General features: G+C 37.2%; 1 protein-coding gene and 1 non-coding gene across 2 annotated transcripts in view; one reads left to right on the plus strand and one right to left on the minus strand.

Moving 5' to 3' along the window:
* Positions 1–15,252, minus strand: part of LOC110041892 (D(1) dopamine receptor-like) — a 46,228-nt gene that overhangs the window by 18,929 nt on the left and 12,047 nt on the right. Inside the window, exons 3-4 of the mRNA XM_089297922.1 lie at positions 6,283–6,352; positions 162–202 (exon numbers count right to left, since the gene is read on the minus strand). The gene's annotated coding sequence lies outside the window, so the exon portion shown is untranslated. The remainder of the gene's footprint in view (positions 1–161; positions 203–6,282; positions 6,353–15,252) is intronic.
* Positions 4,363–4,435, plus strand: Trnas-gga (transfer RNA serine (anticodon GGA)). The gene has a single exon. It is a non-coding gene; the product is annotated as a tRNA-Ser (tRNA).

Genomic DNA, 15,252 nt, shown 5'->3' on the forward strand with positions numbered 1-15,252 from the left:
TCATTCGACATTAAACTTTCAATGAACATCATCCAAACATTTTTGTTGAAACTTGTATAAAAGAAAATGATCCTGCTCTGGTTACATCAGGACATATGTTCACAGAGTGGAATGCTCATCTCAGGGACACGAATCACTTTGGGAGAGAACGTCTTACTCACCGGTGTCCTGTGAAATCTCTTTGCTGTCGCACTCTAGAAATCTGCAAAACAAAAAAGAGAAAAAGCATTTTGACAACAAATTACGGTTGTAAAAATTCGAAGACAGTTTGGCTTTGTAAGATAATGGTTGGACACTGACTATTTTTTTTTTTTTTTTTTTTTGATGTTTCGTTCAGGACGTTTCGGCTGGTGCTTGAGCCTTCATCGGTTGAAATATTAACGTTAGTAAGCGTGATTCAAAAAACAGCACGTCGAACGTGCGCTGAGGAAAATTCCGCGTGAAGTTTCAAGAAAACGTAGCGCGAGACTTATGTACGTGCCAAAGACTTGTTGACTTCTGGGATGGCGATGTGGCCATTTCCAGATAGCAGATTCGTTATTAATATCCAGGCTTCCAAGAAGAGTCACTCCTGAAAGTTAGCCTCGTGTCCAACAAATCTGACACTTCCAAAATCCATTTTGTGGTTGTTTTCGTGGACATGGCAGGAGATCTTGGAGACATGGTCGAACATAGGAACAGCCCTTTTGTGTTCTGTAATCCGAGTTTTCAGTTTGATCGTAGTATACAAAACTGCAGTTGGTGCAACTGATTTTGTACACTGAGCCAGATTGTGGACAGTTAACCTTTTCCTGGGCTTTCGGCCCGGGGGAGGTACTTTGGGAATTTCTGGGTGGGGATGTGCTGCTTGGACCCTGGAACCCTTAGCCTATACCAGAGCTAGTTCAGCTGAATTTTGCTACCCTTTACTGGAGTAAACTCCCCAAATCCCTTCATCTATAGACACTGTTGAGGCTGATTTGCGTAAATTTAAACTTGCTGATTTGATTTTTTTATATTTTTGAGTGGCAATTCCTGGTTTCCTTAGTCTAGATAAACTCTTCAACCAACTAGTCAGTTTTGTAAAAAATGATACCCTATTCTAGACCCAAACGCTCTGATTTATATACCCTATCTTGGAGTAAACTGCTTGAAAACCATACCCTTCACAGCGGCACATACCTATATAGCCCATATATGGCAGTGCCCCCCCCCCCCCCGGGGCTTTCGGTCACGGAAACTGTTCACAGTTCTCAATGGCTTGAAGGCGACTTTGATTTGATGTTGCCTTAAGGGTTGCCTAATCCTTTCCGAAATGCCCTGCACATAGGGTAGCATCACGAAACCATTGGATGGTAGATCGGTGGGGAGTTTCGACAGCGATCTTTCGCAGCTATTGATGAAGGATGAGGGATAATTACTGTCTCGCAGTACAGCCTGTGTGTGTTGGATTTCTGTAGACATTCACGTCAAGCTGCGTACCCCTCTTAGTGATGATAATGTCCAGAAAAGCTAAGGTACTGAAGGTAGCCGTTGTCCCTTGGTGTCCTCAAGTTCTAGAGTGAATTGTATGTTGGGGTTAATTGAATTGAGATGTTGGTGAAACTCATCCACTTGGTCCTTTAAAAGACACGTGTGACTGTCGTCAACGTAATTTTTTGAATCACGCGTACTAACGTCAATATTTCAATTGATGTAGTCTCAAGCACCAGCCGAAACGTCTTGAACAAAACATCCAAAAAAGAAAATAGTGAGTGTCAAACCATTATCTTACGATGTTAGCTCCTGACTATCCGCACCACTCTATTTTTAAACAGTTTGGCTTAATGCACTCATTCCAAAGGACCCAAAGGGTAATAGTGCGTATTCGTGACTAACAATCCATACCAGTTCCAGCTCTGCAGTGTTTCGTGTCTTTCGAGTTTCTCTTACAGAATTTTAAGATTTTGTCATTTTTGAGATTTTTCTCACAGATGACCTGGCTATGATTTTATTTGGTGATCATGGCCGTTGAAAAGCTGATAACAGCACTTGTTTTGTAGTATCGCAATTTGTGTGAGAAAAACTGACTAGGCACTTAATAAGAGGATTCCATCAAAGCGTGTTCTTTTGATAGCTAAGGAAAATATGTGCTCTTCGTGTTTTCACAGTTAAATAAAAACACGCGCTACGATAAGACGACAAGATAGTTTGGCTATTTCATGGATCAGTAAAACTACAATTGGTAGCCACCCTGGAGTTGAGAATTACAAGAATACCACTGACAAAATTATCACGGATAGGTTATCGTGATGATACAGACACGGGATAGAGAGAAATAGAGGGTTGCGGCTCAAAGAAGGGATCCTTTGGACTATTAATAACAAACAGAACAAAATTATCCTATATTCAGAACTCTGCATAACATAAAATAATGACATTCAATTGGGTGCATTGCCGAGTTCCAAAGTAGTAAAACATAAGCACAAAGTTTTACTAACAAATGTTTAATATCACTGCACGTAGGGGCCAAACCACCCCCCTAATGTTTCATGAAGCCTATATTTGCTTGGTTTATATATTTCTGAACCAAGTTTGGCAGATGACCTTTCTTTGTTCTCCAGTTTATTTTAATTTGGAAGTTGTGACAAAATATCAGATTATGACGTCATAATTGATGACGTCAACAAAACGTGCTATAATTTTTTGTAAAATCTGACGTAAAGATTATATCATTGGAAAGGCCTTGACTTGAGGAGTAAAATGCCGGAAACCGCTTTTTGCTATGATGATTATTTTTTGAGATATGGTAAATTAAATATTTTTTTGCTCTCCCCCCCGGAATTTGCTTAACCATACTGTCCTTCTTAAGTTAGTCTATCTGGTTTTTTTTTTCAGTTTTTTCCTAGGAAGGCTAATAATCTAGAAAAATAGAAAGCTTGATGTTGTCAAAAATCGTATGGTTTTAGAAATTTGATTTTCGGCTTTCTTAGGATAGTATTAAGAGCTAAAAAACGGGTGACGTCACAGGTTATGACGTAACGAAACTTATTTTAACGCAATAACACTAGAGGGATAATTTTTTATTCCGATTTTCTTCTTTGTTTTTGCTTTAGTCATCTGGCACATCACATGTGCAACATAGCTGGATTTGCTGGAACAAAATTACGGCTCCAATTTGGGGATTTTTCTCAAGAGGGGGACTCCATATTTTGCAGAGTTATTTTTCATATTTAAAAATGCCATATTTCATTTAATTTTTGTGATATGGACAAAATTTTTTCAGGTTTCAACTCCCCTTGATGTGCTCTTTCGAACACATTGTAAAAAATATGCATATTTAAAACTTCAAAAGTGGCAAGAAACATGACTTCATCACTGTGACGTCACAGCTTTGACCTTTACTGACATTTTTCACGCAAATATAATTGGCAATAGCTCTCCTGCTCCTCTGCCAAGTTTGGTGTAGAAAGAGTCAATACTTTTTAAGTAATACGAAATAATGTGAAATATCCAAGAACTGATGAAACATTTGGGGGGTGGTTTGGCCCCTACGTGTGCAATAAGAGCTGTATTTGGCACTTCCTAGCTAACGCCACAGGATGAGCAAACCTGCAAAATTTGAAACTAACTTTGCTGGAAATGATATCATCCAAACACAGAATTTTCCTGTAAGAGATTACCTTGGGTGCCAATACCGTAAACTTTGCTTTGCAGCTATAGATTACAAAACGATCGTTAAATATTCGCTGTACGGTTTCTCGAACGATTTGCTTGAAGCAGAATACCTGCGCTGTAGAATACCTGCACTTCCTAAGCAAGCCAAGATTTTTTTAAAAAAATACAGAGAACGGCAAACTGTATTATTTTGATAAAGACGGATTACATTCCTCAACTTTAGCCTGTTTCATCACACGCCAACAAGTTGAACAGTTGTTGCTACTGATTCAACGATAGCTAGCGAACCAAGTATATTAACAGCTCTGATTATTACTTACGTAGGAGAAGGCTGCACTCCGATTTTTATACCGTGGTTACTGTCTCTCACCGTGCATCTGGTGATATATTCAGTTTTAAACTGAATATATCACCAGATGCACGGTGAGGGACAATAACCACGGTATAAAAACCCCAAGGGCACGTCACGATATCTTTGGCAGGAGGTGTGCTGCCCCGTTGACTAAGATGATATATTTTTCAAACCAAAATGTACATATTTGAATATACATACTTGTTAAAAATACGTGATTACAGTTTTCCTGCAAGTGAATTTATGAAAGATGATATATTTGAACTGCGGAGAAAGATATGAAGGCATGACTTATCATCGCAGTTATATACACAACTTAAGCAGCTGTGAAATTTAAAGCCTGAAAAAAATACAGGCCTGTTCAGCTCCCAGTTGGCTTAATAGCTCAGTTGGTAGAGCGCTGCACCGGAATCGCAGAGGTCATGGGTTCGAATCCCGTTCAGGCCTGAATTTTTTCAGGCTATAATTTCACAACTGCTTAAGTTGTGTATATAACTGCGATGATCAATCATGTCTTCATGCAGTTTTCCTGTTAGTTCGTGGCTATTTGAGTTTTTTCGTTTGTTTTTCTTCTCTTTCATTTCAAAATTTGCCATGACGTAGACTAGTACTCTAGAGTTTTGTTCTTTGCTAATTAACACTATTTTTTTATTTTTTTCATACATTTTTATCTCCTTTTTCAGTTTTTCTATTATTAGTTACGTAATACTCTTGAAGCTTAAGCCTGATATGACTCACGTAACTTCTTGCAGGAATGTTATTAGCACAGAACATACGGCTAGTGCTGTTTTTGTTGCTTTTTGGCTAGTTTTGCCGTTTAGAGAAGGAAGAAAATTATACGGTTTAGTTAAAAACATATGACTCTATCGTATTTACAAGTTTTCAACAAACAAAATCAAAATCTCAGCCTCAGTATATTTTTGAAATATCCTTAAAATTTCGCCAATGTCAGCCTCGATATTTTTATGAAATATATTCTTACAAAAAAAAAGAAGAATCAATGTACATGTCTTGTCACCACTCCATTACAGAATTTGTACACTGATTCATAACGTAATTGCTATGTTCACCGCGTGTTAAATACAGAGAATTGATTTTGCCGCTGTGAAGGGTATGGCTTTCAGGCAGTTTAGTCTGGGATAGCCTTGGGCTATAGAAATCGCACTGTTTTGGTGTAGATTAGGGTATAATTTACTGGGAAAGTGGCAAGTGTATAAATAATTAAGTCTAGAACAGAGTGATTGTATAACAGAAATTGAAGCTCGGAAGTGACTTTGTACGATATTGGTTTAGTTGCCGTATGTCCTTTGTTAAACTGTTATCTACCTGTATTGTTTTGAAAGTTATTAATGTTGTAAACGATGGATTCTGTTATAGTTAGTCGAGCCTTCTGATAATGTTTAGTTAATACTTTTTTGATAGCTTAGCGTAATCCTTTAGAATCGTGTTTCCGGCTTAAATAGTCGTACGTTGTAAAATATTCTTTGGTTACCTTCTGGTTATATTCTGTCTACGTGCATGTTATTATGTATGTTATTGGATTAAGCTCTACTGTTGGAGCCAAGTTGCTACGTATTCTCTATCGTCCCGTTGGATTGTTTTGCTGAAATAGTTCCCGAAACCTCTAGAAGTCTGACCCCCGTCGCTGAAAGCGTGTTTCCCTCTGGATTGTTGTAACAAGGATAACAACTTAAGCAGCCCAAAAAGCTGTTATCACATAGATAGTAATAAGGTTTCTGCATGGAAAATAGCTAGTCTGAGAAAAGGCAGGGGGTTTTGGCTCCTCAGTAGTCGAGAATAGGGTTGCAAAATTAAGCTGATCATGGTCTAGCATAGGGTAAGTGATTTCAGTGTCCCTGCGGCACACCTCCACCCAAAGATTTACAGAATACCCCCCCTGGCCAGTGAGTCGACTGAGCCTAGCCCAAACTATCAACTATATACATGTACGGCTTGTAGTAGCTTCACGATTCATTATAGCACATCCGTCAACTTGGTGATGTCAGTGATGTCAAGGAAATGGGTTAGAATCTTAACCAGACAGTCCGCCGCAGTATACACAATTTGAGGACCATCGAGGACAGATCTTCGCCGATTGAAACAAATACACTGTTCTATAGTTGGGCAAATAATCACACATTGAGTAATTCTCCAAAATCTAGTGAATACATTCGCTTTCCTGATCTCCCACACATGCGAATCACACGCCACTGTGTATATTATATCGATCGAAGTCAGACTGATCGAAGTATTACATGTGACAGAAGTGTATGGTAAATTTTCAAAATACTTACTTAAACTCTTCGCTACGTTGATTCAGGCAAGTGCTCACTCTTGAACGCTCAACAGATGTAAGGAATTAATCTGCAACGAAACCAGGCACGGATATAAGACACTATCAGACGTACTAACGTCTTTTTATAGAGCCTGACTGAACCGGGTTTAATTCCTATTGTTGAAATAAGATCATTTTGACAAGGGCCCTTATGACGGCGATAATGGAAATATGGGTAATTGGTGCCAAGAAAAGTAAACTAACTATTAAGGCTTTTAAGAAGTTTGTGTCAATGGTTTCTGTGAATTATAAAATGTCTTTCAGCCCCCAAAGTCATCTCCTGGTTGAAGTTTTTGCCAGGAATACAGTTCTTTTATGGTTCTTCAAGTCATAAGATGACTTCCAGATGTAGAGAGATACTGCTCCAAGAGGTCTGCAAAGGGCCACAAACCACGCGACGATAGTGAATATTTTGTTTCCAAGATAAGATCCGGTTTTAATAAAGGATCTACTGTGATTGATTGGCTGATTATAATGGCTAATGTCATGATATAGAAAACATGACAAAATGCAGCCAGCTCGTTTACACGGAATTTAAGGCTGAATGAAAGTTTTTCTTATAAAATTAAAATAAATTGAGAATTAAATCAACGCCGAGCTGAGAAAATTTCCGCGCTTTTTTTACCAAGGAAAATAGCGATATAAAATATCAAGAACCGGTTCAATCCACGGAGAAGTATACAGCGGGGGGAGGGGGGGGAGGGTAGCGGTTAAATACAGACATCATCGGCGGCATCTTTGCTCTTCAGATGTCTAGGGTATGGTTTTGCGACTGAAAGGTCTCGTCATTATAGGCAATTAACGATTGTAAAGCGTTAATTAATCTATTTCAAATTAATCCGACTTAAATTAACGTGAATTAAAATACACGTTGTTCAAAATATAGGAAGTCAACGCAAATTGCAATGAGATATTTCATTGCACTGGGAAAGAAATTAATTATTACAGTTTTTGTTAAGCCATTATTAACTGTTTTATGTCCTAAAGACAAAAGAATTTAACACAATCAGCGGTACAAAAGAATAAATAAGTGTGGAACGCTCGACACGAGTTACAGACACCACCCTGACAACAACAGAGGAACACTGTTCAGCGTCGGTTTAAAAAACTGAAATATTGCAAATAGAGAAAGCTATTGATAATTCTACATTACGGCAGGCGGTGATTAAGAATTAGTAGGTAATCGTATGAATGCAGGGTCAGTTAAGGTTTTTCACAACGAGTCATCAGTTGAAAATTGTCTCCAAATTGCTAGAGCTTTTAGGCGAGAGCAATTTGAAAGAATTTTCAAACATCACGAGTAGTGCCAACAATCTACAATTGCTCGAGCCTCCATACGATTACTCATTTATTACACGTTTACACGAAAATAACGAACAAACTGCAGTGCAAATCAAAAACTAACAACAAATTCTGCAAATTGGCCTGCGCTGAGCCAATCACAATAAGGTAAATTCCTCTGTCATATAATAATGAGTCTAAGAAGTGGACTTACTGTGGTGAAAATTAACGCGCCCCTGAGCAAAGTAAGACAACTAAATAATTGGCGGGAATCACTGTGAAACTCTACAAGCGTTTTAAAATCAGGATAATCAATTAACATAATCAATGAGGATCACCAATCAAGGCAACTCTTATAATCCTTTAAGGTGGTATGGTACCCTCAATATGGACCAAAAAGTTTGTTTAAATATGGTGAAGAAAGATCAGTTGTGTGCTATTGCACTCAAGAAGAGAAATTAAATTTCTGGAGTTTTACTCAAAATGGTTGCTATGGAAACCAGCCACAGCCTTTTGAAGTAGTGTTTTATAGTATTGACGCCAACACTTCCTGCTCTTTTACAAAACAAGAATTGACTGTCAAATAAGCATATCATGTAAGTTTCTGTTTTGTTCTGTGAGTGAACTTGAGTTTTGACAGTTAACTCTTATTTTCAGTGCTTTTTACAGCTTTATTTGGAAATAACCTTATTTTTTACCACACCCAGTGGACAAATCATCTCATGTCACGTGACAGACCTTGAAATGTTACGATTTTTTTGGTTTATATCATCACGACACTATTGGTCTTTGATGAGCCCAAGTTTCAGAAATTCTACTTAAAAACCTTGCAAAGTAGAAATGTTGGCGCGAAGTCAGTCGGTACAAAAGTAAACTTTTGAGAAAAATGCACTTTAAGTTTCTTACACGAAGTATTAAGCACTTAACGAGCCACAAATAGTGGGGGGGGTGCAGATTGGATCTCGGGGGAGGGGGTGCAATGGTTATTCTATTTTGTAAAAAGTTACCGCAGTTGTGGGAAATATTCCTTGTCATAAGGGAAATGAATGAGCCTGTGATGGCAATTTGAGGCAAAGCTTTTCACAAATAATTATACCAATCGAGTTGTGCATGTCTTAAAAGTTTTTTCTAATATAGTTTCGTTCATATGAGTTTAAAATAATCTATATTTTTGGTCACGTTCTTATAGTAAACAGTCGTTACTATGGCCGTTGCCACGTGAAAAAACTTATACCACTGTGCACTTTCCTTAAATTTCACACTCATCTGGAAGGAAATTCGGCAAGATCGTTTCAAAATGTTTTTGACAAGTCCTCAAGGGTCTTAAGTCTTGTATTTCCAAGAAATTGAATTTTTCATGAACATCGCCATATTTTAGGGTACCATACCCCCTTAAGTTATCTACCATGAAAATTATTGTCAAGTGAAACTAAGTAAAAAGAAATGTATCGAAAATTAGCTCAAATTTTGGCTTCGTTGTGGTGCTTTCCAAGCAAGCAGCAAAAGTACAAAGAAATAAATAGTTAAGCTAAAAATTCTGAGACGAGTTTATGGTAAACAGACATGGCCAGTCATGTAATTCGCAGCCTAATGTAGTGGCCAGACCGCTTAAGCCTATTTTACAGAAAATCTTTTCGTCTAACATGCTTAAGTACGCGTTTTTATTTCTCGAATAAGCCATTTGATACTGCTACTTAGATGTAGATAGCCTTGTAGCCTAGGGAAATTTTAATTTGGGGACACAAAATAAATAGAGGAGAAAAGAAACACTTTGAAAAAATATGCACAGTAAAACCTTTTTGAAATGTCTAATTCACTCACCTTAAACCATTTAATCCAGAATTTTTTATTGCCGGTGTTAATTATCAGACAGGGCAAAGTTTACACAGCTCAACATTCTCGTGCGTAACAGAAAGCCTTGGCAACCGGCTCTATTTAATAAGATTTACATATGTGTGTATACAACTCGATATGTTTTCTGCGCTGGTACAAGCAAAATATATATTACAACAGATCCTCAAATGTTGTCCTAAAATTACAACAAGCCATACCTCTTATGACTCTCTTATCCTATTTGCACAAAAATGTATGTGTGCGTTTATGCAGCAATTTCTTTTTGAACCGTATTCGAAACGTGAACTTGAAACAAAAGACTTGACAACCTGTGACGAGTTTGCCAAGCGGTATGTCCTGCTGCAATTAGTCAGGAAAAAAATGAGTTTACTCATATCATATTTTATTCCAAGTCAATATACCTTGAAAACGAAACCGGAAATTAGCTTACTTCATTCTTGTGCAAATCATAATTGACTCTGTACACAAAGCAATCCGGCATTAATTTAGTCATATTCAGATCCAGGTCAAAAACGTGCCCCTGCTTAATTGAATTAAATGGTTGATTTTTCTGAGTGTGAAAAGCCACTTGCAAGATAAACCATGGCTTAATCAAAAGCGAGACACGAACATAAAATTAACTTTTCCTCATGCAATGAAATTCCTTGTTTTCGGTACAAATTCATCGCAATCTCCCTTTTGTTTTCTTTGAAAAAAATTTGTGGCCTTTATCTTTGTTGTCAATCGGGCGACATTGGGTCTTGCGAACAATTCATTTTTAATCAATTTATCAGAAACCTTGAGCCAAGCTGACTTAACTCAGCTGAACATGTAGTAAGATATTTTATTTCGACTCATTACTTGGATTCGATTCATTATTCGTTTTTTTTCTGCCTTAGTAAACTTTCGTTTTAATTTCCACATCAAGACTAGCAAAAACCTCATGAAGCGATCAAAACGGCCTTGTCTTAAAAGACGGTTAACTACCACCACGCTTTTATATCGTCACATACAAACCAGCGGCAATATTCTCTGTCACATCCTGAAAAAGGAAGGGCCTGCATCGACTGGTAGATCTCGAGGATACCTCGGAGTAAACTTATGTTGTACAAAATAAATATTGATCACCGCATGGTCACCGAGTCTCTCACGAATATTTGAGCAATGATTCACATTTGTTACGCATGAGTTTTATCGATCTGAACGAACGTAAAAATCATTTCCTCTCGAGATGCAATTTAGTGTTACATTGTAGAATGCATTTTATGTTAAAGACGTTTAAAACGCTAAATCCTTTATCCAATCAAAAGTTTTGTAAAACCGTAGTACATTTAAAAGACTGGCAGTTTATTTCATATAAATAAGATGCTTAACTGAGGAAAACATTAGCGCGAAAATGTCTTGTTTATAAAACACATAGCTCTCATGCAGCCAAACATTTAGTTATTTTTTTGTAATATTTAAAATAAGCATGACTAAGGGAAAGTGAAAAACACGATATGATACTCTTTGCATACAAGACCTACCTTACTGTGCCACTGCAGCGGGGTTACTGCGGAAAGATGCTCGTTTTATTTTCTCGACCTCAGCGATTTTCCCGCACGACAAACAAGAAAAAAACACTGTTAATGCTTTCTAAATCCGCCCCGATATTACTTCAAGGTCTAAAAGACAGGTTAATATAGAAGAGATAAATAATGCATGGTCCTTAAAAGCATCTTAAGGGTTCGCTAGTGGTAATTCATTATTAAGTGTTACTTATTGCTTGCGCACTTCCACAAAACACCACTTAAAGCATTCGATACAATGCATGACAGCCAATTGCTAACTTCTCTCAAGATTGAAGCTTTCGTTTCTTAAAAAATCTATCATTTAGTTTGAATTCCCTTTGCTAGTTCAAAGTGCCTGCAGCGGTTGTCATGTGATATCAGCCTGAAAATATAGACTTACATCAAACTATCTTCCCTCCCTCAGTTATTGCTTATTTAATTTATTCTGCTCACACCTGCTGTTTGTCAATGTTTTTGATATCACACGGAGAAAGTCAGCATTGATCACGCCTGTAATGTTAGCTGAAAGTCGACGGCATTCAACGAAAGCAAGCCTTGGGCTAGCGAAGAAAAGAACATGTGCTTTATATCGTAGCAATATTCCCCAACCGACATAATTTAATTTATAATCTAATCAAAATATCTAGGCCTTGAGGTTGTTAGGAATAAATGAAAGCTCGAAGTTTATTTGACACCAAAATCAAACATATTAAGCTTGCGTGTGAGAAATAAAGTGGTGGTTTTAAGTTTTCACCTAATTGACTAATAGGAGCTCTGGGCTCTAGGCTAGGTTTCAGTTTCAATCAACGTTAGAGTGAAAGTAAAATACAATGTCTCTTTGAAATCTTCTTCACAACAATGAGTACCATTTCTATTACACAACGATCAGATTTTTCTGGAAAGCTTTGTGAACAGAGAAAAACACTTGCTCGAAATTTTCAATAAATGAAACATTAACAATCTGTTCGGTATGTCTTTAAGGCCTCTCAGTGAATAGATCTTTACCTGATAACAACGCACATGCATGTCATGAAAGAGCACCTTTAGGGAACTTGCCCAATGATGAAATCAAATTTGTTTGCAATTATTAAAAATGGGTATAACAAAGTTTCCATATAACGCGCACTCTGATTGGCTGAAACAGCGTGCTTTTCAGAGAAGAAAGCGCAGGTTGACGACAGTAAGCTGGCTTTCAAATTTATGCTACGGAATTTTGACACATTGACCCAAATTGAACATGCCCTGTGACTCAGACAAACGCAATGGTAACGAGCTATTTGCAATTGCCCGCGGTAGATATGGTTACACGGAGACCATTGGTAACAACAGTAGCGTTAAAACTGTACTAAAATAACAAGTTTTGCTAAATTCCGACCAAACAAGTAGCGAAATAAACAAATTCACAACATAACGAATGCTTCAATAAAAGACATTAAGGCAGAAATTAGACTTAACAAGAAGTAAAACAACGACAGAAAACACCAATCAGTGGGCTGTCTCTGTTTATGGGGAGAAACTTTACTTTTGTAATATTTGTTACGAAGGCAGAAATTATACTTAAGAAGTAAAACAACGACAGAAAACACTAATTGAGCTGTCTCTGTTTATGATGAGAAGCTTTACTTTTGTGATATTTGTTACGAAGGCAGAAATTAGACTTAATTAACCCTTTGACGCTCAAGTAGCGATATACGGCCACTTAATGGTCGTGCTCTTTGTACCACTTGTGACGTCATCAATTTAAATGTCACCAGATAAGCAGATGGTAGTACTAGGCTAGACCTTTTGCTGCAATGGTCAGGTTTAGATATTGACGACATTCCGACGTCGCAAATCGAAAGACAATGTTATCAGTTTTGGTGCAAAAACGGTGGTAAAATGGTCCACTATGCCTATATATTATTGATCAAGGTCCATTTCTAGGCTTCGCCCGTAATTAACATTCAACTTTTCACGGCAGCCAGAAAGAACATACAACGCAAAAGGTAGCCAGAGTAAAAGGGCCGAGAAAAAAAGAAAGGAAAGGGGCAACAAACAAAATTGAGAACGGTTAATGGCAAAATAATAATAATAATACTTTATTCAAATACAGAGTACAAAGAGTATTTGAAAAGGAGGACCATGAGGTTATCCCTATTTAGGTCCCCTAACTAAAATTACAATCTAAAATTTAAAATTTTAAAATATCTATTACGTAAATAATTAACAATTTAAAAATTAAAAATTTGAAATATCTGCTAAGTAAATAATTGACAATCTAAAATTTAAAGATTTGAAATATCTATTATGTAAATAATTAACAGTCCAAAATTTAAAATCTAAAATATCTATGATATCTATAATATTAGGTACTGTGGCATATAATTAATGAATATTCATTCACTTTTTAAGGCTTGATTTGAACCTGTTTGCATTAATGTCGTTGATGTCGTGTCCGAACAAGTGGTTTGGCAAATTATTCCATTCCTTAATAATTCTAACAAAGAAGGAATACTTGAAGGCATTAATTCTTGCTGATTTCGTTTGGATCTTAAACGGATGGTTAGTTCCAGTGCTTTGGCTTCTACAAAACTCAAAAATAAAAAAAAAGTCCAAATTTTGGCTTATGCGCGTGCCCAGAATTAAATTATTGCTCAATATTGTACGTAATCCTCGAAAAATCTCTCCTTTTGGTAAAAAAAAAAAAAGCTTTTTTAGCAAAACTTAGGCTTATTAGCGTCATGGCAGCCAAAAAACCTGACTAAACGGTTAAAAACGGTATTTTTTGGCGAAAGTTGGGTATTCAAAGGGTTAAGAAGTAAAACAACGACAGAAAACACTAATTGCGCTGTCTCTGTTTATGATGAGAAGCTTTATTCTTGTAAACATGTCCAAACAACACTTACATACAGTGTAGTAACGCTCGTTTGCTTACTAGCGATCTCCAGTCATCTCAGCAAAGTCAGTGAACCTCAACAGCTTCGTATCACCACTCACCCGACGAGTGATCAGTTGAAAGCTTGCTCTAATATTCTCTCCTGTACTCGGAGTAGAACCAGCGGGAGTAGTCTAGTCTTCCAACTTTGACGCTAGTTCTGGCAATCTTGCTGCAAGCCGTAAATAACTGTAGCTCCTTTCAAATACAACTCAGCATTTCGCAATTTCATCCGCAAGCTTTGAGCTCCTTGTTTCGTAATTTCCTTTGGAAATTGCACGTTTTCATGAGCCACGATGCGGCCAGATTTCTCTAGACTAGAAATATTTAGATCCTTATTTAAAATTAAACTAAAAAGCGAACTTTGAAGCATTGTTCTTCTCTCAAAAGCCACTCGAAACTGAAAGCTTAGCTGAGCTCCAGTTTGTGATTGACAGCTGTCGTCTCGTTAGCCAATCAAATTATTTGAACAATTCTAACAAGGATTGTGATTGGGTTACTTTAGCGTGCTTTATCAGAGAACAGAGCGCGGCTGACGCCACTTTTACTCGTTCAGAAAATAAAACTTGATTTGAAACTTCAGGCGAATACGTAGGGAAATTAATAGTTCTTTATCATAAAACAAATAAAGAAGCCTTGACTGTGCTCTGTTCTGTTATAAAGCATTTAGGAAGCGGTAAGCACTCAAGAAATGGGGAAAAACACTCGACTACGTCTCGTGTTTCCCCCTACACTTCATTCGTGCTCTACCGCTTCCTGCGTGCTTTACAACAGAACAGAGCACAGTCGAGGCTTCTTTATATGTTAATTATCATATGATTCGAAATCAGGATTATAGAAAAATACAACGGATCCCAGAAGAAGGAAATTCAGAGAAAAGTATACAGTTTATTTAATTTTTAGTTATTTTAAGAAGACATCACTTTATGATTATCATACCCCGCTAATTTTACATATAGAGTCTTGTACATTTGGTCGCATAACTTAGTGCGTTTGCTGTTTAACGCATTTTTACACAGTCCCAAGAATACGATGCGTTGACGGATGACTTACTATATTTCTCAATTTCTTAATGCCAATCAATATGAAGTCCGTGATTCCTGGGAACTAAGCTTTCTCTGGTCGCCAAAACGTGACGTGATATGTTAACTGGAGGGAAACAACTCCCTTAGTCATAGGAAGAAGAAAGAAATCAAAACGCTTCTAGCCCGTTCGACCAAGTAAACCGCGATGTTTCATTACTCAATATCATGGGTGACAAATAACTCCTTTATTTTGGCGCGCATGTTTAATTTCACATGTAAAATTACAAAATTGCCATGGCAACGTTTGGCGCGACTTTTCTCGATAC

This window comes from Orbicella faveolata, unplaced genomic scaffold, assembly GCF_042242905.1.
Source record: "Orbicella faveolata isolate gen_17 unplaced genomic scaffold, um_ofav_v1 contig_3, whole genome shotgun sequence".
NCBI classification, from domain to species: Eukaryota; Metazoa; Cnidaria; class Anthozoa; order Scleractinia; family Merulinidae; genus Orbicella; species Orbicella faveolata.